The following is a 27264-nucleotide window of genomic DNA, read 5'->3' as shown; positions in this document are numbered from 1 at the left end:
TGTAACAGATTTCATTGAGTTGACAGCACGTTTGAGAGAGCTCACACATCACAATGTTACTTGGTCATGGCTAAGCCAGCACCTGAGAGCATTTGAAGTTCTTAAGCAGAACATTGCTACCCCCCCCCCCTCAACATTAAAATACTGTGATGTCAACAAACCAGTAACTCTTCCCTGCGATGCTTCAAAATTTGGTTTAGGTGCAGTTATTCTCCAAGAATGCAAGCCAGTAGCCTACGCATCTAGAACACTTATAATCAACTGCATTACTAGCTGAGTTAAGTACAAACTTGCAGTGTTAAAGATTGTACTGCATTTTATTTTATTTTTCTGTGTATGTAACTGTTCCATTGGTCTGTGTCTCTCTCTAGTTATTTTTCTATTAAATTGTTTCATAAAATACTGTGGTCGCTCTCTCTGCAGTTACTGGGGCTATTGTGTTTCAGTTCATTGATATTCATAGGTAGGTACTAGGCTATTGGCCCTAGGGCCTATATAAGCCTAGCCAAAGGTACCCTGGCTTTCGCCACCCAAGAAAATTATTTTCCTTTGCCACTGTCGAGCAGAGCCACATAAGTGATCCCCGGGGTGAATTTCCTATCTCCCATCCAGTCATCAAGATTTTTTTTGAAGAGTGCTAATGAGGAGCTTTGTTTGATATAGATAGGTAGTTTGTTCCAGAGTATGGGAAGTCTCTGGGACAGGAATATATCCCTCCAGCATGTTCTGTTTATTGTGGTGACAAGGTTTAGGTCCCTAGACCGTGTAGCTCGTAGGGATTGGGATTTCTTTAAGTGGAGCATGTCTAAAAGCTCTGGGTTTGACATAGCTTTGCGTGTTAGGCAGAGATCGCCTCTGAGTAGGCGGTATGCAACGGAGTAAAGCTGCAGTTTTTTGAGATGGTCTGCATAGGGCATCTGTTTGAGGCCGGTAATCCTCTTTGTGAGGTATTTCTGTGGCCTTTCCAGTTGTTGTAGATGTCTTGTGAGGTACATACCAAAAGGGGCATTGTACTCTATAATGGGTCTAATGAGTGACGAGTAGAGGGGAACAATGGCCTCTTTTTTTTCCTGGATGAGAAACCTTTTGTGATGTGTGCCACATAGAAGGATTTCCTGACTACTGTGGCGATGTGATTATCAAAAGAGAGACTACTGTCCACCTGTGTCCCAAGGTCTCTTATCACACTTTCAGTGTTAAGTAGACTACCGCCTATGTGGTAGTTCATGGGTACTGAGTTTTTACCAAAAGGGATGACGATGCACTTTTTGGCATTGAGCTTGAGGCCATGGCTTTGACACCAGGCATCTGTCTCAGCGAGGCCCTTTTATAGGATGTCCACATCTTTTGGAGTTTTGATTGTGGCTCCTAGTTTGCAGTCATCTGCGAACTTCGTTCACCAAAGACCTTCTGTGTTGGCCTGTACTTCGGAGAAGTAGATACCAAAATGGAGAGGACCAAGGACTGAACCCTGTGATACTCCACTTGTCACTGGTCTGAAGTTGGATTTGGAGTCTGCTACTTTCACAGTGTGGGTTCTGTCCGTGAGCCAGTTGGCAATCCATCTTGTGGCATAGGGATTTATACCTAGTTTAGTGAGTTTATCTATAATTCCAGAGTAGGGGATGGTGTTGAAAGCCTTGGCGAGATCTAGATAGGCTGTGTGAACAACCTTACCCTCATCTACAGCTTTGGTGACTGCTTCAAAGAAGTCTGTCAGGTTTAGGAGACATTATCTGCCTTTTACAAACCCGAACTGGGTGGGGTCTTGAGTTTGGAAATTACCAATGTCATTGTTTATAAGTTCCATGATGATACGTTCCATAGCCTTGCAGACCAGGCTCGTTCGGCTAATGGGGCGGTAGTTTCCGGGGTCTGTGGTGGCTCCCCCTTTGTGGAGTGGGATAACTGTCACTGTGCGGCATTCAGTGGGCACATAGCCTGAGGAGAGGCTATGATTGAACATGGTACTTAGGTGGGGTGCCAGTTCATTCTGTAGTTCATGTAGAACACAACCTAGGATGTCGTCAGGTCCCATGGATGCTGTGTTCTTGGCTTTGGATAGTGTGTTTCTTACCTGTGCAGCCGTGATTACAGGAACTTTGCATTCTTCTGGTATAGAGATGGGCCCTTTAGGGGATGACAGGGGGGTAAATTTAGCTCTGAACCTATCTGCCAGGATGTTGGCAATATCAGTTGGTTCTGTATATTTAGTGCCATTGTGCTGTAACTCAGAGCAGATCTGAGTGTTGCCATTGAGATTCTTGACATAGCTGTAGAATGCTTTGTGGTTGTCTTTAGAGTTAGTGGTGATTTTGTTTTCATAACTAGCTTTGGAGGATTTTATGAGGGATCTCAGCTTCTTACTGAGGCTGACCAGGGAGCTTCTCCAGTCATGGGATTTTACTGTTTTTTGCAACGTTTCTTTCTTCTGTTGTAGAGTTTGTTTATGGCAGGGGACCACCAGATCGGCTTCCTTTTTTTGGAAGATAGCATCTTGGTTCTGTTAGGGATTGCATGATCCATGCACTCATGTAAGTGCTTATAAAGTGCATTTTTGTAGGATTCAGCAGTCATACCTCTATTGTCCATCAGCATGGGTGTCGTGAAGTTTGCCACTTCTGTCTTAAGAAGTGTGAAGTTGGCTTTGGAGAAATTTTTTACTGTGGTTTCCCTAATGGGGGGTAGTGGAGGGATGTGGATGTCTAGGGTGATTAGCTTGTGGTCTGATCTGACCAACGAGGAATTGACCTCTGGTGTGGAGCACCGGTTGCCCATGTTGGTAATAACCAGGTCTAGGATATTGCTGCCCCTGTTGGGGGTGTGGATAAGTTGATCCATGGCATTGGAATTTATGAATGTTAATGGTAGGGTAGTTGAAATCGCCCATTATTAGGGTGTTAGGTTGTATCCTAATATTTTCCAGTATATTAAGAAATGAGGAGTGGGAAACCTGGGGCATGGTGGGGGATCTGTAGCAAGCTACAGTTTAGATTGCGGTCTTGCCCAGAGTTAGTTGCATTTGGCTAATCTCGGATGCATTATGCTGAGCAACTAGCCTGGCGCTGTGGATATCCTTAATGAATATGGACACGCCTCCGCCTTTAGTGTTTCGGTCCAGGTTAGGTGGCCGAAAGGTGTGGTATGAATTATAGCCTGGTAATGCAGGGGTACTCTCTGGAGCCTTGAACCAGGTCTCTGTCACTGCACAGATGTTGAGGTTCTCCATTTTAAGGAGTGCCTCGAGTGAGTGCATTTTGAGGTTTAGACTTCTAGCATTGAGTAGCAATACCCTCAGATTCTTCTTGTCTGTACCTGTTAGGGTGGTGAAATTGTCATTTGAACCTTGCCTAAAAAAGGCACTATAGGGGTGGCTAGAGCCTTAGCCAGTATCCGGAATCCCAGGGGTGACAGGTGCAGGCCATCTCTGGAAAAGCATTGTGGTTTGTCGATCATGTCATCCCAGGCAGACAGATACTGGATCCCCTTAGAATGACACCAGAAGCGCCACTTGTTGAAGTCGATCATTTTGTCCTTGTACTGTGGTATCATTCTGGGTGATGGCAGGATGCTACTCAGGGCTAGGGTCATACCTGCCTGGGCTACAAGATCGGACAGCTCCTCCATGTCCCTTTTCATGTAGTCCAAGGAGGTATGTCTCAGGTCATTCACACCAACATGGACAATGACAGAGTCATATTTGTACTTGTTGTGGAATGACCTGAGTGCATGCGTTATGTGGCGGATCCTGGCACCTGACAGGCAGCTGACAGTAACTTTCTCCTTGTTTAGGCTGGTGAGTGGAACATCAGTGTGCCTGACTATAGAGTCACCTATGACTAGAGTGTTGTGTACGTTGTTATGCCTTATGGGCTGTGGTTGAGTGGCGCACTGAATTTGTGGGCTGTGTGTCATTTGGGTTGTGTTGGGGGTGGAGGTTGCTTGTGTTTCTGTTTTGGAGGTTCCTGTTGCTTGGGCATGTTTTTACTGAGAGCCTCCACGAACGTAGGTGTGTGTTTTGGTGGTGTAGGTTTTGAGGGACTATGTGCTGAGTGTGGTGTGGTGCAAGTGTTTATCTTCTCCTCTTGATTGTCTAGTCCAGTCTTGGGTGAAGAGAGCTTTGCTTTCAGTTTGGCTATATAAGTGCATCTCTCACAGGTTGTAGTGTTGGGTGGTAGGAGGAGAGGGGTGTCTTTGTACATGAGGCAATTACTGCATTGCCCCAAGATGCCCAGATTCATCAGGTAGACAGGAGAAAACACCGGGAGCTGACCCTTAGACATGCCTGGATAGGTGCTTATTTGTTAAGTACTAGAAACTGTTTTCCTCTAGACAGTGACGAAGTTGAGTGCTGTAGTAATTTGTAGCTTATTTAGTGCTTACAATAAGTTCTGAACAAGTGCTGAGCTCAAAGAAACAGACTGGAGTGCTGAAACAAAAAAAAAATGGCTAGTTCTGAGAAACAAAATTAAGCTAGAAGGCTTCCCTCCAACACAGAAAGGCTTGGGGGCCTAGAAGCCTACAAATAGTCCTGGACACAGCAAATCTATATCCAGACTAGACTACCCACAGGAAAGGCAGGAAACAAGCTTAGAAATTTTTTTTTTTTTTTTTAGTGGAAAGAGAAAGGAATAGCAGAAACCAAGCTGATTGGCCTTCTCAAATGTTCTCCCTGTATTGGGTAGAATGAGATAATGACAATAGACTGGGAGGAGTGTCCCAGATAAAATTTACAGTAGGGGTGGGCAACTGCAAAGCCACCAACTATAAGAACACCATACCAATAGGGAGGAAGGGTGGGAAACCAACTGCAGAAATGTTTCTCACAGCAGAAAAGCAGCAGTGAGCCTTTAAATAAATGAAAGTTTTAAACAGCTAAAGGAGCCTCTAGAGAAAGCGTTTAACTGCAACAAGTTATCAGAAACAAACAACCCAACAGATGCTTAATAAAAGTGGACAATTTCCAGTTAATACCACACACACAGTGAAACTAGCTAGAAAAATATACAGTACACAAAGTGCTATAGATAACTTGAAAAAATAAGCAAAAAAAACAGGATACTTAACGTTATATATTATAGATCTGAGTTTGCTCAGTGTCCTTCCTTCGATTAGCTCAGTGTGAAATGGCAGAAACACTCGCAACTTAACTTCTTAGGTAACAGAAAGTTGAAACCGGAGACAACTTTTTAGAAACAAAAAGCTCAAAAGAACCAATGAGGTGCTTAGTCTAAGCTGTAGTCCAGGTGACGTCAGTCAGCCAATGACCTTAAACAATTCTCTCTCACTGAAATGCCTGATGATGTCCCTGAATATGTGCTCAGATACACAGCCTCCACAAACACTAGGCCCAAATACAAGCCTGAATATGGATAATGCTACAAATATCCATATTACTTAAACAAACTGCAGAAATGTTTCTCACAGCAGAAAAGCAGCAGTGTTAAACTCTTAACCTAGAGGGTTTCTGTGTATTTATAAGTTAGTCACTTATTTTTGAATTTATTACTGCTCAGTTTTTGAGTTGTTTGGCTTCTGTTACATAACTACAATCAACTGCATTACTAGCTGAGTTAAGTACAAACTTGCAGTGATAAAGATTGTATTGCATGTTGTTTTATTTTTCTGTGTATTTGTTTCATTGGTCTGTGTTTCTGTAGTTATTTATTTTTCTATTTAATTGTTTCATAGAATACTGTGGTCTCACTCTGTCTCTGCAGTTAAGTTTCCCACCCACCCTCCCTGTTCTTGTGTTGGTATTAATCTTGGTGGCTTTGGAACTGCCCGCCCCTCCTGTAAAATTTGTGTTTGTACACTCTTTCTCGATCCATCTCATTTGCTTACTCAACCGAGTAATCATACTTTGTCTTCAGACACTCCTACCAGTCCCATCTGTTCAGCTCTATCCCAGCTCTCTTCCAGTATAGTGTCACTAGCTCATTCTACCTACTACAGAGAGAACATTTGTGAAGGGCAAGCCACTAAGTTCTTAATTTTGAATTATCTTCTGTTTCTCCTTTCTCACTTTCCAAAAAAAAAATTCTAAGCTTGTTTCCCGCCTTTCCTGTAACTAGCCTAGTCCAAATACAGATTTACTGTATCCAGGACTGTTTGTAAGCTTTTGAGCCCCCAAAGCCTTTCTGTGTTGGAGGGAAGCCTTCTAGCTTATCATTGGGAGTGGTAAGCACTAGGTAGCCTATCTACCACAAGTGGTTTCTGGCCCAGAAATTGTGGTTTATTGGCCTTTTGGGCAGTTTTTCCATCTCTTTCAACTTTTTGGTTTAAAAGCCCATGCTTGCACTTGTTTCCCACCTTTCCTGTAACTAGTCTAGTCCAGATACAGATTTGCTGTGTCCAGGACTGTTTGTAAGCTTCTGAGGCCCCAAGCCTTTCTGTGTTGGAAGGAAGCATTCTGGCTTATCAGATTCTTAGTTTTAGCACTTTAATTTGCTTATTCGTGCTCCGTACTTGTTCAGAACATGTTGTTAGCACTAAATAAGCTGCAAATTACTACAACGCTCATCCTTCCTCTTTACCTAGAGGAAAACGTTTTTTGTACTTTCTTCACTTGCTTAGAGAAAAACAGCTCTTATACTCTCTCCTCACTTGTGTAGAGGAAAGTAGTTTTTTATTCAGGCATGCCCAAGGGTCAGCTCCCAGTTTTCTCTCCTGTCTATCTGATGAATCTGGGCATCTTGAGGCAATGTAGCAATTGCCTCATGTACACAAACAACCCTGTCATCCTACCACCCAGCACCACAACCTGTGAGAGATGCACTTATCTAGCCAAACTGGAGGTAAAGCTCTCTCCAACCAAGACTGCACTTGACAGATAAGAGGAGAAGGTAAACACTTGCACCACACCAAACTCATCACATAGTCCCACTAACCCTACACCAACAAAATCCACACAAACACAAAAACATTCGCAGAGGCTCTTAATAATAATCTACTCAAGCAACAGAGACCTCCAAAGTAGAAACACAAGCAACCTCCACCCCCCGACACAACCCAAATGACACACAGCCCACAGACTCAGTGTGCCAATAAACCACAGGCCCATAAGGCAAACCAACGTACCCAACACACTAGTCTTAGGTGACTCTATAGTCGGGCACACTGATGTCCCACTCACCAGGCTGAACAAGGAGAAGGTTACTGTCAGCTGCCTGTCGAGTGCCAGGATCCGCCACATAACCCATGCAGTCAGGTCACTCCACAAGTACAAATATGACTCTGTCATTGTCCATGTTGGTGTAAACGACCTGAGACGTACCTCCCTGGACTACATGAAAAGAGACCTAGAAGAGCTCTCCGATCTTGTAGCCCAGGCAGGTATGACCCTAGCCCTGAGTAGAATCCTGCCGTTGCCCAGAATGATATTGCAGTACAAGGGCAAAATGATTGACTTCAGCAATTAGCTAAGCTTCTGGAGTCATTTTAAGGGGATCCAGTATCTCTCTGCCTGCGGCGACATGGTTGACAGACCACGATGCTTTGCCAGAGATGGCCTGCACCTGTCACCCCTGGGATTCTGGATACTGGCTAAGGCTCTTGCGTGCTCTATAGTGCCTTTTTTAGGCAAGGTTCAAATGACAAATTCACCAACGTAACAGGAATGGGGAAGCAAAAACTGAGGGTAATGCTACTCAATGATAGTAGTCTAAATCTCAAAATGCACTCACTTGAAGCACTCCTTAAAATGGAGAACATCGATATCTGTGCAGTGACCGAGACCTGGTTCAAGGCTCTAGAGAGCACCCCTGCATTAGCAGGCTATAGCACATAGCACACTTTTCGGCCATCTAACTTGGACCAGAACACCAAAGGCGGAGGTGTGTCCGTATTCATTAAGGATTTTCACACCTCCAGGCTAGTTGCGCAGCATACTGCATCCAAGGTTATTCAAGTGCAGCTAACTCTGAGCAAAACTGCAATTCAAATTGTAGCTTGCTACAGCTCCCCCACCATGTCCCAGGATTCCCACTCCTCTTTTCTTGATATACTGGAAAATATTAGGGTTCAAACACCATAATAATGGGCGATTTCAACTACCCAACCATTAATTGGGAAATCTACTCCTGTACCAACTCCTTAGCTCAACGCTTTCTGGAATTCATAAATTCCAGTGCCCTGGATCAACTTATCCATACCCCCACCAGGGGCAACAATATCCTAGACCTAGTCATTACCAACATGAGCGACCGGTGTTCCACACCTGAAATCAACTCCTCGTTGGTCATATCAGACCATAAGCTAAACACCCTAGATATCCGCATCCCGCCCCCACCCACCATTAAGAAAACCACGGTAAAACAATTTCTCCAAAGCTAACTTCATGCTTCTTAAGACAGAAGTGGAGAACTTCATGACACCCATGCAAATGGACAATACAGTTACGACTGCTGAATCCTACACAAATGCACTCTATAAGCACTTACACGAGTGCATGGAGCGTGCTATCCCAAGCAGAACCAAGACGCTATTCTCCAAAAAAAGGAAGCCAATCTGGTGGTCCCCTGCCATAAACAAACTCTACAGCAGAAGAAAGAAACTGTTGCAATAGAGAGTAAATTCCCATGAGTGGAGGAGCTGCCTGGTCAGCCTCAGTAAGAAGCTGAGATCCCTTATAAGGTCCTCCAAAGCTAGCTACGAAAACAAAATTGCCACTGCTTCTAAGGGCAACCACAAAGCATTCTATAGCTATGTCCAGAATCTCAGTGGCAACATTCAGGTCTGCTCTGAGTTACAGCAGAATGGCACGAAAATTACAGAACCAACTGATATTGCCAACATCCTGGCAGACAGGTTCAATGCTAACTTTACCCCCCTCTCCACCCCCTAAAGGGCCCATGTCTATACAGGAAGAATGCAGAGTCCCTGTAATCACATCTATGTAGGTAAAAGTTGCACTCTCTAAAACCAAAAACACAGCATCCATGGGGACCGGACAACATCCCAGGCTGTGTTTTACACGAACTTCAGAACGAATTGGCTCCACACCTAAGCTCCATGTTCAATCATAGTCTCATGTCAGACTTTGTGCCCACTGAATCGCACACATCAACAGTTATCCCACTTCACAAATGGGGAGTCACCACTGATCCTGGGAACTATTGCCCTATTAGCCTGATGAGCCTGGTCTGCAAGGCCATGTAACGTATCATTATGGAACTCATAAACAAAGACATTGATAAGCTCCAAACCCTGGACCCCACCCAGTTTGGGTTTGTGAAAGGCAGATCATGCCTTCTGAACCTGATCGACTTCTTTGAGGCAGTAACCAAAGCTGTAGACGAGGGTAAGGTGGTTCACACAGCCTATCTTGACCTCGCCAAGGCTTTCAACACCATCCCCCATTCTGGAATTATAGCTAAACTCACTAAACTAGGTATAAATCCCTACGTCACATAATGGGTTGCCAACTTTCTCACTGTCAGACCTACATTGTAAAAGTTGCAGACTCAAATCTGACTTCAAACCAGTGACTAGTGGAGTACCACAGAGTTCAGTCCTGGGACCTCTCCTGTTTGGTATCTACCTCTCTGAAGTACAGGGTAACACAGAAGGCCTCTGGCTAACGAAGTTTGCAGATGACTGCAAACTAGGAGCCATAGTTGAGTCCCCAAATGAAGTGGACATCGTACAGAAGTGCCTCACTGAGACAGATGCCTGGTGTCAGAGCCATGGCCTCAAGCTCAATGCCAAAAAGTGCATTGTCATCCCCTTTGGTAAAAACTCTGTACCCATGAGCTACCACATAAACGGCAGTCTACTTAACGCTGGATGTGTGATAAGAGACCTTGGGCCCCAGGTGGACAGTAGTCTCTCCTTTGATAATCTTATCACCACAGTAGTCAGGAAATCTTTCTATCTGGCACACCTCAACACAAAGGGGTTCTCATCCAGGAAAAAACAGGTCATTGTTCACCTTTACTTGGCACTATTAGACCCATTAATAGAGTACAACGCCCCTTTTGAAATGTACCTCACAAGGCATCTGCAGCAGCTGGAAAGGCCAAAGAAGTACCTCATAAAGAGGATTACTGGCCTCAAACAGATGCCCTACACTGACCTTCTCAAAAAACTCCAGCTTTACTCTGGCATATCGCCTACTCCGAGGAGATCTTTGCCTAACATATAAAGCTATGTTAAACCCAGAGCTGTTGGACATGCTACACCTAAAGAAATCTCAATCCCTCCAAGCTATACGCTCTAGGGACCTAAACCTTGTCACCACAATACACAGGATATGCTGGTGGTATAGATTCCTGCCCTAGAGACTTCCTGTACTCTGGAACAAGCTACCCATCTATGTCAAGCAATGTTCCTCATTAGCACTCCAAGAAAAATCTTGATGAATGGATGGGAAATAGGGAATACACCCCGGGGATCACTTCTGTGGCTCTGCTTGACAGTGGCACAGGAAACTAACTTTCTTGGGTGGCTTAAGCCAGGGAACCTTGTTGGCTAGGCTTACTTAGGCCCTTGGCCCGATAGCCTAGTTACCTACCTATGAACTTGCCCAGACTGAGATGCAGTATTCTCAAATTGAGAAGGAACTTTTGGCAGTATTGTTTGCATGTTCCAAGTTTTATGATTATGTGTAGTCAAGAAATCCAGACTGAAACTGATCATCAACGTTTGGTCACTATTTTAAAGAAACCTTTGCATTCAGCTCCAGCAAGATTACAAAGAATGATGCTCAAATTAAAAAAAAAAGTACAACTTCAAGATTGTCTATATGAAAGGCAAACGTCTTTATCTGGCTGATACCTTATCCAGGGCACCTAGAAATACAACAGAAAAGCTTCTTGCAGAGAATTTTGACTTTGATATTATGGAGGTGCGTAATTTTTCTACCATAAGACTTGATGAGCTACGAGATCATACAATGACAGATCTAGTTTTGCAGAGGCTCAGTTACTATATCAGTGTTGGATGTCTGTCAGAGCAATCAAGTGTATCACCAGAAGTGCAGTTTTACTTTTCCTTACAGAGATGAGTTGTTGGAAGATGGCATTATTTTCAAAGGTCGTAAAATTGTTGTTCCTGCTTCTTGACAATAAGAATATAGATTTTACATTATGATCACCCGGGTTCCGAATCGACTAAGAGAAAAGCAAGAGTACTAGTATTTTGGACTTCTCTAGAGAAAGACATTGATTGAGTACTTTCTTCATGTTCAGTATGTAATAGTACTAAAGCACATTTGCAAAGAGAGCCACTTCAGCTAAGTCAAATTCTTGATCTACCTTGGTCAGTTGTAGCTGCTGACATATTCTAGTAGAACAATCAACATTACTTAGTACCGATAGACTCTTATTCAAATTGGTTCAAGGTCAATTTACTACCTAATCTAACTTCTACTGTCATTACCAAGTTGAAACGTCATTTCTCAGTCCATTGCAGTCCGCATAAGTTAATCTCTGACAATGGTACGCAATTCACCACTCAGTTGTTTCAGAAATTTGCCAAAGAATGGGACTCTGTACATGTTACTAGTAGACCAGAGTATCCTCAGTCGAATAGACTTGCTGAACGTGTAGTACAGCGTGCAAAGCAATTACTTGAGAAGACAGACAGTGATAATACCTATTGTGTTTTTGAACTTAATCTCAGAAACATACCCGGTGACTATGTACTTAGCTCACCTGCTCAGACACTTTTATCTAGGCAAACCAGAACAACATTGCCTATTGAGTCTAGTTTATTGAGGCCTAATGCTAAGATCAACCAAACCGTTAAAGCCCAGTTATCTAGAAAGCATTCTTTCCAAAAGTCCAGCTACGGCAAGTCGAGCAGATTTCTTCGTGCATTGAAAAAAGGAGAAAGAGTGAGGATACAAAGAGCAAAAGGTTTCGACCGGATTGGTCAAGTAACGAGTATTTGTGCAGAGACCGCCAAGATCCTGTTTTATTAAATCCGAAAGTGTGGAGTACAGGCAAATCAGACATTTTCCTGTAGCAGAACTGATATCTATCTCATCATTGTACCTGTGAGAAAGAGACTAACTGTCAAGGGCAATCCAGGTGATATTCCAGTTCCAGAATGTGTCTTGACTTCTGATACTGTTTTGGCAGATGATTCCAGCATTCCTAAGATTGAACAGTCAGCAGAGACTATCCAGTTGCTAAACCAGATCTCAAATGCTATGTCAGACGATATGGTCGCATTTCAAAGCCTATTGTGAAATGCAGTGCAACTTGGATGTCGTTGTATATATGTATCTAAATTTGTATAATTGTATGATGAAAATCATTTCTATGTAAATTGTATATTCATCATTTTCAGTGATAATGTCTAATGCATTTTCTCAAATAGGGAGAATGTAAAATAGCATGTGTGTTGCACCTTTATGAAGCATTTCCGAGGTCTGTGTGTGCATATAAATACCAAGCACGTGTTAGCTTTAGTGCCATTTTTATGGTGCAGCCAGAATGTTAACATCCATGTGTATGATGGCTTATTTGTTTATAAGTTCGTTACTTAACCTCATTTATGGTGTGTTTGCATACAATAAAGCTGCTTGAACAAGAACCCACGATGCTTGCCTGTTTTATCCTGACCTGGCATGGACAAATGTTCTTCGTGTTTCACTGTTGCAGTCATCACATTTGGGTTTTCTTTGCCAGGGTAGCCCTCAGTCGGCCCGAATACCAGAGGCTTAGTATTTCTGTGTCAGTTGCCGTCACTCCAGGACTGACGTCAGGTCGTTAGTTTTATAAATTAAGGCAGCTGACGCCATTACATCAGTCTTTCTTGCCGAGGAGCCCGAAGCAGAAGCAATTTGCATGAGTGACGGTCGGCCGCTGCCTGAGTCTTCTAAAGCTAAGTACCCCGTTGGGGATCCTTTTTTTTGCTCTAACCAATGATAGAAAAAGTTAACAATTGTCTCGCCTGTGGAAAGCAAATACCACATCGAGATTTTCATTCCTACTGCATCACTTGCTTAGGCCCAGACCACGACGTCCCCCGCTTTCGCTTTTGTGCTCTGTTCAACGCCAGAACTATGCGCCGTCGGGCCCTTACTGTAGCTGGATATTTTTGCTCTCAGTTCTTGAATTCCAATATGGCTTTGGTAAGCCATCCAACAGCAGATCTTCCGAAAAAACGTAAAGATAAAGATGGAGGCAGACTGCACAGGTCCAAAACTAGCGACGATGCTTCCGTTAAGCTAGTATTCAGTTCTCCGGTTCTCAATGAGGCGCTTTTGCAGCCCCTGATGCCGCTTCTCTGGATTCGCAAGCTGCTACTGAGACCCTTTCGGAGTCCGTTATGCCGCAAGACTCTTCATTGACTAAGGATCCTGCGGATGTCTCTACCTTGGTTGGGTCCGGAGCCGCTGAGCAGGCACCAGCTTCTGAGTAAGTACTTCACACTACTGATTCTCAACACAGACCGACAACTTCTTTCACGTCTCCAGTTCTTTTGAAAACTACAGAGTTTCTAAGGCCCAGGGTATGAACCACACCCAAGAAACCGATGACCCAATCTCTGGCACTTGCTTCCTAGCCTCAGTCTCAAATGCTTAAAATGCCGGAAGACCGTATAATGCTTATCGGGGGAAGCCAGGCTACTCCTTCCAAAAGAAAGAGATTTGTCCCCAGTAGTTTTTTTTTTGAACAGGAGTCCGATGACTCTGATGCATCTGATTATGAAGATATGCAGCCCCTCTCAGTTTATGAGGATTCTAATGCAGAGGAATCCATCCCTTGAGCCTCGCCACCTGAGGACTTTTCCTTTGGGGAAACCCTACATACCTTAAGGGAACATTTCCAATGGGAATGTCAGGACTACCCTCAGTCAAAAAAGAGACTAAGGGAATTCCTAGATCTTCCATAGCACAGACCTCTGGCCATTCCTCCTGTCCTGGATGTTGTAGATGATGTTTTTATGGAATCCATTTTGACTCCTGACACCCTCTCTCCTTCTCCCAGGAAACCAGACAGGTGCTATAGAGTCACTGCCTCTAACAAATTTCTATTCAAAAATCCTACTGCTGACCCCAAGGTTATCTCTCAAGGATCTAAAGGAATTAAAGCAACTTCTGCTAAGAATCCCACCCCCTCAGATAGGGATTTCCGAGCATTAGACAGATGAGGTAAAAAAGTGTACACCTGTGCTACTCTTGCTATTAGCGCACTAAATTGTCAGTTCCATATGCTGAAATATCAGCAACATTCCATGGAATTCCTCAAACAAAAAATATCTTCCTTTCCTGCTTGTGCAGAAAGTAGTTACAAGAATTAATGCATTCTGCAAGTCAAGTAACTAAGCACACATTACAGTGTGGTTTTGAAGCCCTAGAAGCATCTTGCAGGGAAGCAGTCACTGGTTCTGTCCTTAGAAGGCATGCTTGGCTAAAGGAACAGCTCTTGCCAGACCATGTCAAATCCAAATTATTGGACAGACCACAGCACAAAAACAACTTATTTGGCATCAAGGCAGAGGAGGTCTTAAAAAAGATGAAAGAAAAAGTTAAATCTATGCAGACAGTTAGACTTCTTGCAGATCCAGCCATCGAGGTTCAGTAAGCATTGCCCCTCCAAGCACTGGTCCTTTCCTGCCCCCTCCCAGGTCAGCTCAGACCAGACCCTGGGGAAGCAGGCCCCCCAGACAGCAGCCCCAGTGAATGCAGAGATCTAAGCAATGGAGTTCCTCCTCTTCAAAACCAGAGAGTGCTAGGACACCCCCCTCATGGTAAGAACTCACAATGACTTCACGCTTCCACACCCTCCCTCTGGCCACCTGCTCTTGCCCCTAGGAGGAAAACTCTCTTTCCACGCAAGCACCTGGGCCACCATTACCAATGACCGATGGGTCCTCAACATAGTGTCCCAGGGATACAAATTTTATTTCCACACTCTACCAACCCCAGATGGGTTCCCAGATCTTCCTCCAAATCAGTGGGCAGAGGCCAAAAAGCAAGTCCTTTCCCTGCTGTCGATGAGGGAAATAGAACATGTTCCTGCAGAACAGGTAGGCCAAGCTTTCTACTCCAGACTCTTCCTGGTACCCAGAAAAGAGGGCACCTGACACCCCATCCTCTATCTAGCCATCCTAAACACTTTCCTGGTGATACCAAAATTCAAAATGCTCACCCTCCAGCATCTTCTACCTATGCTCTCCAAGGATGCTTGGTTAGCCACCCTAGACCTAAAAGAGGCTTACCTACACATCCCAGCCAGGGAATCTTGCAGGAAATATCAGTTTCAGGGCAGGATCACTGCACTTTCAGTTCTCTGCACTTCCCTTTGGCTTATCCACTGCTCCCAGAATTTTCACAAAATACCTGGCTCCCGCCATTGCTTTTTGCAGACAAAGAAATATTCAAATTTATTCATACTTAGATGTCTGTCTGATTCAGACAGTCAGGAAAAGCTGCTAAAGTGCCTGACCTTTGTGAAGGACCTACTGACCACACTGGGGTATACTATCAACAAAAAGAAATCCAAACTAGTACCTACGCAAAAAATTGTATTCCTGGGAGCAAGCCTGGACACTGCATCCCAGATGGCATTCTTTATACCAGAAAAACAAACCTACCTGGCAACTTACTTCTCTCAACTAGCCACCAGACCCTAGTTATCTGCAAGGAAAATCCTGCAAGCTGTAGGGTTCATGGCTTCTTGCATTCTACGCATTCCATATGCAAGACTGCATATGAGGAAACTACAGTGATACCTAAAAAACCTTTGGTGTCAACACTCCCAAGATCTGGAAACTCTTCTACCAATGATACCTTGTTTAAGGAAATATTTCCTTTGGTGGGCAGCAGCATGCAACCGCAACAAGGGGCTACCCTTCTCCCAACCCCACGCCACCCAGACCCTCACCACAGACGCATCAGAGTATGTCTGGGGCGCACACCTGGACGGCAGGTGCATTCAGGGCCAATGGAGCCCAAACCAAATACATCTGCACATCAGCCAAAAAGAAATGCTAGCTGTTCAGCAAGCTCTGGCAGCCTTCAGACCCCTACTCTCCCCGGGGCTTCTGTTGATCAAAACAGACAACTCCACTGTGATGTGGTATATCAACAAGCAGGGAGGGACTCTCTCGTACCCTCTGTGCAGGCTTGCCATGACACTTTGGCACACAGCCTCAGCCATGCAACTACACCTGCTAGCACAATTCCCGCCAGGCTGTCTAAACTCTCTGGCAGACAACGTAAGCAGAAATCTTCTGGACCTACATGAATGGCAGCTAGACCAAAGAACCTTCACTCTTGTAACCCAGAAATGGCGCACCCCGAAGGTCGACCTCTTTGCTTACCACTCCAACCATCAGCTCAGCAAATTCTGTACCAGAGAACCTCACAGCAAGGCCTGGAAAGTGGATGCTCTATCCTTCCAGTGGGTCAACCTCTCTGTCTATGCATTCCCCCCTCTACCACTCATTACAAGGGTACTGCTCAAAATAAGGGAGGAAAAATCGAGGACAGTCCTGATTTCCCCAGACTGGCCACGCCAGCACTGGTACCCTCTGCTGCGTAGCCTGTCACCACTGCCACCATGGTATCTCCTTCGGATCCCAACACTCCTGACCCAGAGGAATGGAGAATTCATGCATCCCCAATTGCAGACCTCAATCTGGCAGCCTGGCTTATTCCCTGACCACTGCACAAGCTGCCAATCTAAGCAAACGAGTTATAAATGTTATACATGAGGCCAGATGCCCTAGCACTAGAAAGTCTTAAGCTAACAAGTGGAAAAGGTTTTGCACTTGGATCCTGGCTAAGGGAGCCGGAACTGCACAGCTCTGCCTACCTCTCGTCCTGGATTACCTGGCTGACCTACTACACAGGGGTCTATCCTTCTCTTCCATTAAAATTCATGCCTCTGTCAACCCTGTTCATTTCAGCACAGAGCCACCTGTTTTCTCCCACCCTCTCATCAAACAGCCTCTAAGAGGGGCTAACAACTTGAAGCCACCCAGAAAAGCACCTTCCCCAGCTTGGGACCTTAACTTTGTTTTGGAAAAACTCACCCTGCCCCCCTTTGAGCCAGCAGCATCAGCTGAGTAAAAGTTCCTCTCTTGGAAGATAGCCTTGCTTCTGGTCATCACTTCAGCTAGAAGAGTATCCGAGCTACAAGCACTAATGGCTGTAGAGCCCTTCATCATTTTCCACGCTGACAGGGTCTCCCTCAGGACTAATCAATCCTTCTTGGCAAAATTGGTGTCCAGTGTGGCTCTCAACCAGTCCTTCCCTTTGCTCACCTTTTTCCCTATTCCACAAAACAGGGGCAAAAGGGTTCTGCACTCTCTAGATGTGCACAGAGAGCTCCGATTATACCTAGACAGGACTAAATCATTTAGGAAGACTGATCAGTTTTAGTCAGCTTTGCTACAGGAGCAGAGGGCAAGTCCATATCCAAACAAACCATTTCCAAGTGGATAGCACACTGCATCCATTTCTGCTACAAGCAGCATGGGAAACCTCCCCCCTAGGGGGTCAGGACACATTTTACCAGAGCAACATCCACCTCTGCAGCTTTCCTCAGAGGGTCCCCACCAGGGACATCCTGGAGGCTGCAACATAGACAATCTGTTCATACCTTCACCAAGCATTACCACCTGCCTATCTTCTCCAAATCCAGGGCAGGCTTAGCCACAGCAGTCTTGCAGGGCATCCTAGCCAGCCCCCAGTCTTCTTGACTGCCTCCACCCTTTTTTTCAGCTTTGGGAATCGACCCAAATGTGATGACTGCAACAGTAAAACACGAAGAACATCGTACAGTTGTGTACACTTAACATAAATGTAGATGTTCGAGTGTATTCACTGTTGCAGTCCTGGTTTCTTTCCCTCCACTCCCCTTCTCTCTCTCTCTCTCTCTCTCTCTCTCTCTTTCTCTCTGTCCTTACAAGGATGTTTTTGTATTTGCTTCCTACTAGTGGTGTTCTTCCACCGTTACCTAGCTCCCTCTTAGGAGCTCCTGACAGGGCAAGACAAACTGATGCAATGGTGTCAGCTGCCTTAATTTATAACACTGATGACCTGACGTCAGTCGTGGAGCGACAGCAACTGACGCAGAAATACTAAGCCTCTGGTATTCGGGCCGGCTGGGGACTACCCTGGCAGGGATAACCCAAATGTGATGACTGCAACAGTTAATATATTCGAACATCTACATTTATGGTAAGTGTACACAACTGTACTTTCCTAACTTTTTCCTGGTTTTAATGGGATTACAGAGTTGATTTTGATTTTAAAGAAGATTGCTTTACGGTCGGACCTTAACTGGGAGGATGGGACATTTGGGGGGGGGGGGTGCAGCAGCATTCTCCTATGTTTGTTAGTATGAGGTGCAGTACATTGGAGCCTCTGGTGGGTGTATTCACTGTTTTGTCAAGGTTGCTTGTATATTTGAAGTCCAGGAATATGTGTGCCTATAGATTTGAGCCTCTGTAGGATTCCCAGTTTATAGAGGGGTAATTAAAATCTCAGATGAGTAGGATGTTAGGTTGGATGGCAAGTGTCTCCAGTAAGTCCAAGTATGTATTGTAAGCTTCTTGGGACATGGAGGGTGACTTATAGTAGGCTAGGATATGGTATGGGATTTTACCTATGGTGATCTGCATGTGGAGGATCTCCATCGCGTCATCCTGTTTGACCACCCTAGAGGTGTGCTTGTTGATGTATATTGAGACACCTCCTCTTTTAGCCCTTTTTTCTTGCAGCCACTGGTCTAAAAGTGTGGAAGGCAATGAAACCTTGCACTGCCTGGCTGCTCTCTGCTTTTTTAAACTGTATATCAGTAACTGCACAGATGTCTGTATTCTCCAGTGTTAGGAGGGCTTGGAGGGAATGTAGTTTTGTTTAGGCTCCTGGCAGTGAGCAGTAACACCTTCAAGTTCAATTAAGTTAATTTGCTTTGTCGGTAGGTTTGTAAATTTGGCGTTGCCTAAAAAAATGCAGTGGGATGGATAAAGTTTTAGCCAGTATTTGAAAGCCTAGAGGGAAGAGGTACATATCATCCTTGGCAAAGTAATATGGTCTTGTTAACCATGTGCTTCTAAGCTGACAAATATTGGATGCCTTTAGAATGGCACCAGAAAGACAGCCAGTTGTTGAACTCAATTATTTTTTGCTTATATTGTGGCATTGTCCTCAGTGATGGTAACATGCTGGTCAGTGCTAGGCTCATACCAGCCTGAAAGCTCCATAATGTGTCCCTCTCTATAGCCCAAGCAGGTACATCTTCGGTCATTTACACTTAGACTGTGTTGGAACCGTACTGGTACCTGTGGTATAATGACTTAGGTGCATGCGGGATTGGTGGATTTTGGCTCTAGATAAGCAACTAATGGTGATCTTCTCCTTGTTCAGCCTGATTTAGAGGGACATTAGTATATCGTACTGTGGAGTCCCCTGTGACAAGAGTCCTGGGAAGTGTGTTTACTTGCTTTAGGGGCATAGTGTTTGGGGCTCCACTGAGCGAAGACGGTATGTGTGGTGTTTTTCCTGAGTGCCTTTGGGCTTGATGAGGTATAGCTTTGACAATGGACGATCTAGGCAGTGTTTGCTGTTCAGGAGGATTGCTTTTAAGTGCCTCAATGTACATTAGTCTGTGTTTTTTATACTATGTGAGGTGGGTATTTTGTGCATGGCTTCGATAACCTAATGTGCACTTGTATGCGAGAGTTTAGCCTCCAGTGTCATTGTGTATGCACTGTCTGCTTCTTTAAGAATTAAGTGGTTGTCTGGAAACATGAGACAATTGCTACATAGTCGCAAGGTGACCATATCCACCAAGCTGATTACAGAAAAGTTAGAAAATTGCATATCCATAACTGTCCAGTCCTTTGATTTGTGAGCTTCAAGGAGGTGGTGTAATGAGGTTAGAAGGCTAGTGTGCAAATTATGTTAACCCGTATTAAAATCTACTAACTTTAGTGTTTACACAAGACTGAATTAAACTAAATCTGTAGTTATTGCCACTTGATTCTCAGCTAGCTGTTTTAAGTTTGTTGGTGCACAAGATATTTGCACTATATTGCTGCTTTACAGATTACAGTTTTATGAATTGTTTTTATAGCTGTTTCTACAGGGCACTGCTAACTCACAGAAATGTGCAAAATTTATAGCAGTACAGAAAAAGAAAAAAATAACTAATGAGCCTTCTGGACAGTAAAATGACTACACTGAGTCGTTTTGTCTATTTCCCAGCTCACATAGCCTAGGCAAACATCTCCTACCACAAGATGAATAAACCCAGACCCCTTAATGTTGAAAACACAATAAAAAAGACCCACAAGTGCAGTGCTATCAAAACCATGTAAACATCTGGCATATTTATGTCGGTGAAATGCACACACAAAAGTAAGAAACCGTAGTGATCACTCAAAGTATAAGTATGATTTAGCAAGTAAAGGAACATAACTTTGCCTGGATGGCACTGGAGACAAGTAAAGCACTTCTTTAATACAAGCTAGGACTTCAAGCTTTGCAGGAGACCATATGTAGTAAAGGAGGTTTATTCAAAAGCAATACTGGTTTGCTGGGTTGGGCACTCAGTAACATGGAACTATGGAAAACAATGAGTGAGAAGAGTACATAAATAGCTTTTACAACAATTTATAAAAATGAAAGTGGAGAGGGAGGTACTTTGAAAATCAGATTATCATAAGGGGTGGAAGCGATAGACAAAGTCTTACTATAAAACAACACCAGCAATAAGGGTGGGAGGGTTGGAGAAAACAACCAGGCTAGCTAAAGAGACATGGAATCAAATAAAGGCAATATTGGAGCTTTTTCAGTAACTTTAGCTTAATGTGTTGGTGGAGGATGGTGCAAACACAGAATGCAAGTTTAATCAGGTAAAGATAAGCAGAATATAAAAGCACTGAAGCACAAACTGGAGCAAAGACAGTTCTCTCACTATTGACCTTCTATTACAGTTTAAGGCACCAGACTATGCAGACATTTACCAGTAACACTGTTTATGGAAAAATGCAGTCATTAGTAAGGCTCAAAATCTCACAGGAGTACACAGCTCTGCCGCCATTGTGAATTAAACTACATTTTGTTTAATTTTAGTATTAATTTATTTGACATTTGCTAACCAGGATAGTCCAACTGGGTTGGATAACCCATTTTCAGCAGAGGCCCGGGGGAAAAAAAACTCCACATTTAAGTACAGATACAAACATAGATTACAATTTTCCACTCAGAATGTTTGTAGAGACTTTACACAGTAAGCTGTAAACAGTTTAAGGTTGAGAACAAAAATGCACAGTTGCTTAGTGTTTGCTTAAAATTTAACTTAACTTCTAAAGCATTGTGCCAGCAGCGTTTAAATTATAAATGGATAGCTTTTGCAAGTAACTGTAGTTGTCAAGTAACGAAGAAACACTATCCTCCCACAACTCTTAATAAACAAGATGAAGATTCCAGAACAAACTTAAAAATGAAAACAGATGGAACAGAACAGAAAATATGAAGTAGTATTATCACACAGGTTAGTAAGTGCAACTCAAATATTTAAGCAGAATTGAAATAATTAAAATAATTTTCTTCAAGTGTACAAGTCACCATTCATTGTTTACAGTGCATGTATGATTCAGTCAATACTTTGTGGTTTGGCTTACTGTTACAGTGTAGAGGAGGGTTGTCCGGCTGCATTCTCATAATAACCTCATAGATGGTGTTAATGAGAATTTGAATTCTAATTTGAGTAGAGATTTAGTTTTTGTCCCTTTTGCTGCAAATGTGATCAAAAAGTGTGATGAGAGTGCTAAGTTGATACAGGGTATATCGTGAGCTTTTTCAGCCTTTCTATTCCAAATTTTCTCCGGGAGTCTCTAACCCTTATACAGTTTTGGCAAAAAACAAAATAAACAGTTTCAATAACAAGCAAGTAAACTGACATTTAAGAAGAAATGGCATGGGGGATCCAAAAATAATTCAGAAAGCCCTAAAGCCAAGGACAGTCCATTAAGTCAGAATGGCTATTTAAATGACCTTGCCCCTCCCACTCAGGCAGTCCCTTTACCCTTCCAGATTGTCAGTATTTGCACTTTTCACTTTGGCAACAGTTTCAGACAAAGAGTTCTGAAGATCATTTTTCTATGCTACTGATGGCAGTGGGATGAATTTCCTCCTTTCCAGAGTCATAATCCCAGATCCACCAGACCCCAGACTTTTATTTCCGCCATGCTGTAGAAGGGAGCTAAAGAACCAGTTCCTCCTTTCCAGGTGGGAAAAGGTTTTTATTCAAGGATATTTTTAGTGCCAAACAAAGAAGATGCTTGGAGACCAGTTCTGGATCTTTATTTTCTAAACCTGTTTTTGATGGTGGCCAAGTTCAAACTGCTGCCATTTCACTTGTCACCTCTTTTTCCTCATTCAGGTTTTTAGTAACTTTAGATTTTAGAGATGCTTATCTTCTCATCCCTATTCATCCAGACTTCAAGCATTTCTTAAGATTCTCTGTGTCTGGATCATATTAGTTCTCTGCCTTACCCTTTGGATTATCCACTGCACTGAGTGCCACAAAGTGTCTAGCTCCAGTTGTCACTCATTGCAGGCTACAGGATATCCACATTTCTCCATATTTAGACAGCCTGCTTAGCTTTCCAGAGCCCTTTTCAGTGTGTCAGGAATCTCTCACTTGGGTGAGAGATCTCTTACATAAACTGGGATTCCAAGAGAATATTCAAATGTGTCTCTTGACTCCTTCACGCAGAATTGTGCTCCAGGGGTGTCAGCTGTACACCTCAATTCAAAGAGCTGTTCTTCCACAGGAAACAATGCATCTATTTTTATGGTTTTCCATTCAGACTTAAGTCACCGCACAGTAATTCCTCAGGAGTTTGGATCTCATGGCATCTATAACTCCCACGACACCCCTGGCAAACCTCCTCCTGAGAAAGGTACAGTGGTATCTGAAGTCACTTTAGTTCCTTCTCCTAACATACTTTGTCCTTTCAAATCCAACTGCTGAGTTTTGTCAGAAGAGAAATTATTTGTTTGGGACAGCAAATATCCTTAAATCCATGTCATCCTGACTCCCTCCCTGCTCCAAAATAGTCAGTCATCACAGACACCTCTGCCTTTGCTTTGGTATCAGTTGCTCTTTCTTAATGAACATAGTACAGTTGTGTAAGTTAACTTGCTGTAACAGTACATGTTTGAATAGATCACTGTTGCAGTAGGGGCACTCTCCCTCCATCTCCCTTTTTTGCGTTTTTTTTTCTTGCTAGACTGTGGATATTTTTATTTACCTTTATTCCTTGCATATACACCTAATGGACAGGGCTCTAACCTTCCTTACTATGATGCAAGAAAGATCATAAGGTTTGGTGCCGTAAACACTGACTATATACAGCTTTACTCAAGCTGTTAGAGTACATGCAGGGTGTCCTAAAACTTTGAATGCTGGCCAGTTTTCTTATCCTTGGAAGGATATAACCCATGTAGCTTAGGCTACTGCAACTGGGATCTATATGAACATATACTGAAATGCAAACTTAACTTGTACATATTTACTTTCCTGAACATATGTTGTAAGTAATTCCCTTATTCTTGTTTTAGAATGGGTATTACTGTAGTCTGTTTCTGGTAAATTTGAGTCTCCAGCTACAACTAATTTCTCTCCTGTGTTTTATGTAAGAAATGTACAAATTCCTGTAATCAGCAGCAGCTGACTTTGGTGATGCATGTATTCCAACATTTGTAATTTGTTTCAGGGCTGGCTTTTTTGTTAGTTACACAATCTATAGTATTGGTGTTAGCATCAAAGACATATTAATTACACCTCATAACAATCCTTAATCCCTACTGTAACATCTTCACCTGATTTTTTTGTTAGAATGTCTGTTACCAAAAAACATTTACAATAAACTCTCAGTTAACCAGAACTCTCAAGCAACCAGCAAAAAAAATCAAAGAAATACAGTACAGTTTTCATGTCTGGCACTTTGTCCCCCCCCCCCCCTTGCAGAAACATACCTTACGTTTTAGAGTTCTAAAAAGGAAGATATGAATAAATTCCCTTTCTCCCCCAACTGGAGAACAAGTCAAACCAGACAAATAATATATAGGGTACAGCATTAATCAGGCCTGTTGTTAATAGTAGCTCTCAAGCAACCAGAAAGTACAGTTGTCCGGCATCTACCAATCCCTATGGGTACTGGTTAACTGAGAGTTTATTGTATACTCTAGACACCTGTTATGGGAACAAGTGTTTTGGTATATTGGCAAGCTAGAAGGGCATTAATGCCCGTGCTTGAAATATTGTATGTAGAACTGGTTTCCATTCATTGTGTTCTTTAACCATATTTAAACAATAACAATATGACTGTTACATGAATATAATAAATTTTTCACTGAAAAAAACTTATCAGTGCTGATAGCATTAACAAGTGGGACAGCGCAGTCATGGTAGCATTAACAAGTAGGACAGCGCAGTCATATTTTTCTATCTGTGAAATGGTAAATTTCTGACCTGGCAAAAGTCCAGTGTTCTTCAAATCTGAAATGTTTTGAAATGCTTCGACATATCGTAAATTAATAGATCAGATATACTATGTGTAGAAATCATTACTGTACCTTTGTACTGTTTATCATGATTTGTGCATTGTTGTTCTCTTGTCTGTTTTACACGTCTGATCAGTGCTCTTCCCCAGAAAGCAAATCAAATGTATATTGTAATACATCTGCAGATGTTCTCTCACCTGCTGTTTGTATTCCATTTAGCATAGTTGATCTCATGCAGAAACCCACTACCGAACTTTGAAACTATGGCCATTCATAATTGGGTCTTTTGCAATGTCATTAGGGTCCCAGCTGAAATATTAAATGACACCTTTTGGTTGTCTCTCATTTGTTAGTTTGCAAATTGCTTTAGACACATTGTCTAGTAGTGATAGTAAGTTGGTAACTGATGAGCTTTTAGTGTAATGAAATCACAACCCTTAGAAATTCAAAGTAGTCATGACTTTGTATTCAGGTTCAAATTATTTGAGTTGATTTTATCCGGGTAGAAAAAAAAATTCTTGTACTTTTGCAGGAGCTAATAAAATGCTATCGTTAAACCACAGTGTGTTGTTAACCAACAGGTTTTGGCAACCATTATGCTATTTGGTTTCACCTGGACAAGAAAAGATCCAAGATTTATTCATATTGAAAGCAGTGAAGCACTACAAGTTTCGATGGATTTATTGTAGGCTTTCGAAATTTAAAAGGGCTTTCTGACTGTTGTTTGAAGTAAAAGGTCTAGGGACTTCACTCCACATTTCACACAGGTCAGTTAAAGTGATTTTAATATGTATTAATTAAAATTTGTGATGGTACAATTTTAGCTAATTGGGCGTGATGGAAAACTTACAGGAGGTAGATATCTTTTATTGGTATGCATTTCTGAGGCTGTATGTAGTTTTCTAGTTGTTCATCACTACTTTTCAGAGTACTAAACCTGGTACCTTCTGCCATAGGTAAGTGCGTCACTGGCATGTATGGCAGGTGACAATGCAAGTAAAAGTAATGAACAGTATGTTTTTATGTTGTACTTGATCTCGTGAAAATCTGTTCCTTGTGTATATTTTTAATTGTAACTATACTGGAATCCCACAGTTTAAAAAACAAAGGACTTTGACAGCTATTTTACTTTTAACGGTCTTGAATTTTGATGAAAGAAGTATTAATTTTAAGTTTATTTATAAAATATAAAACCAAGATAATGCTCCCAGGAAGTAAATGCTCTTAATACAAAAATAAATAATCCAACTAAACATAAAAAGCAAAACAAGGCTGTACTCCAAGGCAAAGCTGTAGTCAAAGTCCACACGTAACTGTAGAAATGTGAACAAATGTAGACGGCAAACTGCTGAAAATCGATTTAATGAAATAACTGGCAAGTGCTTTCACCCATAAGGGCTTTTTCAAGCCAAATATAAAATTATTTTTATTTTATTATTTTACATTTGTTGACCGGGCTAGTCTAGCTGGAGACATGTCCATTTTCAGTGGAGGCCCGGGGAGAAAAGCTCCAAGAAATCGTACAGAGTTTATACAAAGTTAAAGTAGAAGTTATACAGATATTGAAAGAACAGAATTATCACAATTTTTTTTTTTTATACAAATCGTACAAATTAGATTTCCATGGTCATTTTGTAAGGTACAGAGATACAGTATACATATATACATATATGTTATATGCAATAATATAGTTTACTGATACATAAAAGGTAGTTACTATAGGATGGGGTGAGAAGTGAATAGGAGAAGATTTAGTCAGGGTTAGTACAGGTGCATAGCCAGTGATTATTGAGATATAGTTTTAGATTTCTTTTAAAAAGAGAGAGAAGTCTGAGATGAGATTTCAGAGGGGAGTTTATTCCATAGTTTTCCAACAGAGAGAACAAGGAGTCACCTGCTGAGTTGTTGGGTTTAGTAGTATTGATCAGCAGTTTGTTTGAGGAGCGTAGATTTTTGAGATTATTATAAGGTGTAATGAAGCTAGAGTGTACTGGAGTATTGCTAGGTTGATACAGGGTCTTGTGGGCTATTGTCAGCTGGTGAAATTGAAGCTGGTTAAGAAATTCAAGCCAGTAAGATTTAGACAGTGATAGGTTCTGAAAGGAGAGCCTGTAGCAAATCTAGCAATATTATTATAGGAAGTTGTTAGTTTATTGAGGTTGTTTTTAGAGAGATTGGTATATATGGGAGAGGCGTAAAGCAGAGTGGATATTAGGTGAGTTCTGGCTATAGTGGTCTTAGCTCCTGGTGTAAGATAGGGTTTAATTCTGTAAAGGGATCCCAGTTTTTTGTTAACTAATTTTATTGTAGCGTTTATGTGAGTATCAAAGTTTAGATTGTTGTCTATTGTTATTCCTAACAGTTTAGTGGTAAGAGTCAGGAGAGATGAGTACCGTTGTTAGAAGTGAGATGGAAATGTAAAGAGGTGGACTTTCGGGTTGGTGTGAAGAGTAGCAGTTTAGTTTTTTTTTGGATTTAGGAGGAGGCAGCGGTGAGAGAACCATTGTTCTACAGTGTTGAATGCTTTTTGAGTAAGAGTCTGAAGTTCAGTTTGAGAAGTGGCTGAGCAGATTATGGTAGAGTCATCTGCGTATTGAATGCAGGTGGAGTATGGAATAGTTGTTTGCAGGTCATTAATGAAGATGGAAAATAAGAGTGGACCTAATATGGAGCCCTGTGGGACACCGAGGGAGATAGGCAGGTGATTAGATAGTTTATTTTGCCAGAGTGCAACCTGCTGATGGTTATCAAGGTAAGATGTAAATCAGTTCAAAGATAGA

The 27264-nt window shown here is 42.4% G+C and overlaps 1 protein-coding gene across 3 annotated transcripts in view; it reads left to right on the top strand.

Annotated features, from left to right (window-relative positions):
- Positions 1-27264, top strand: part of MVB12B (multivesicular body subunit 12B) — a 1443639-nt gene that overhangs the window by 290419 nt on the left and 1125956 nt on the right. For 2 of the 3 annotated variants that reach the window (XM_044058224.1, XM_044058228.1), the window contains exon 2: positions 25066-25251. The exons of the other annotated variant lie outside the window; for it this stretch is intronic. The gene's annotated coding sequence lies outside the window, so the exon portion shown is untranslated. The remainder of the gene's footprint in view (positions 1-25065; positions 25252-27264) is intronic. 3 annotated transcript variants of the gene reach the window in all.

This window comes from Protopterus annectens, chromosome 16.part0, assembly GCF_019279795.1.
Source record: "Protopterus annectens isolate FY-2018-M chromosome 16.part0, PAN1.0, whole genome shotgun sequence".
NCBI lineage: Eukaryota > Metazoa > Chordata > Ceratodontiformes > Protopteridae > Protopterus > Protopterus annectens.
This window is presented reverse-complemented; position numbering and strand designations above follow the sequence as displayed.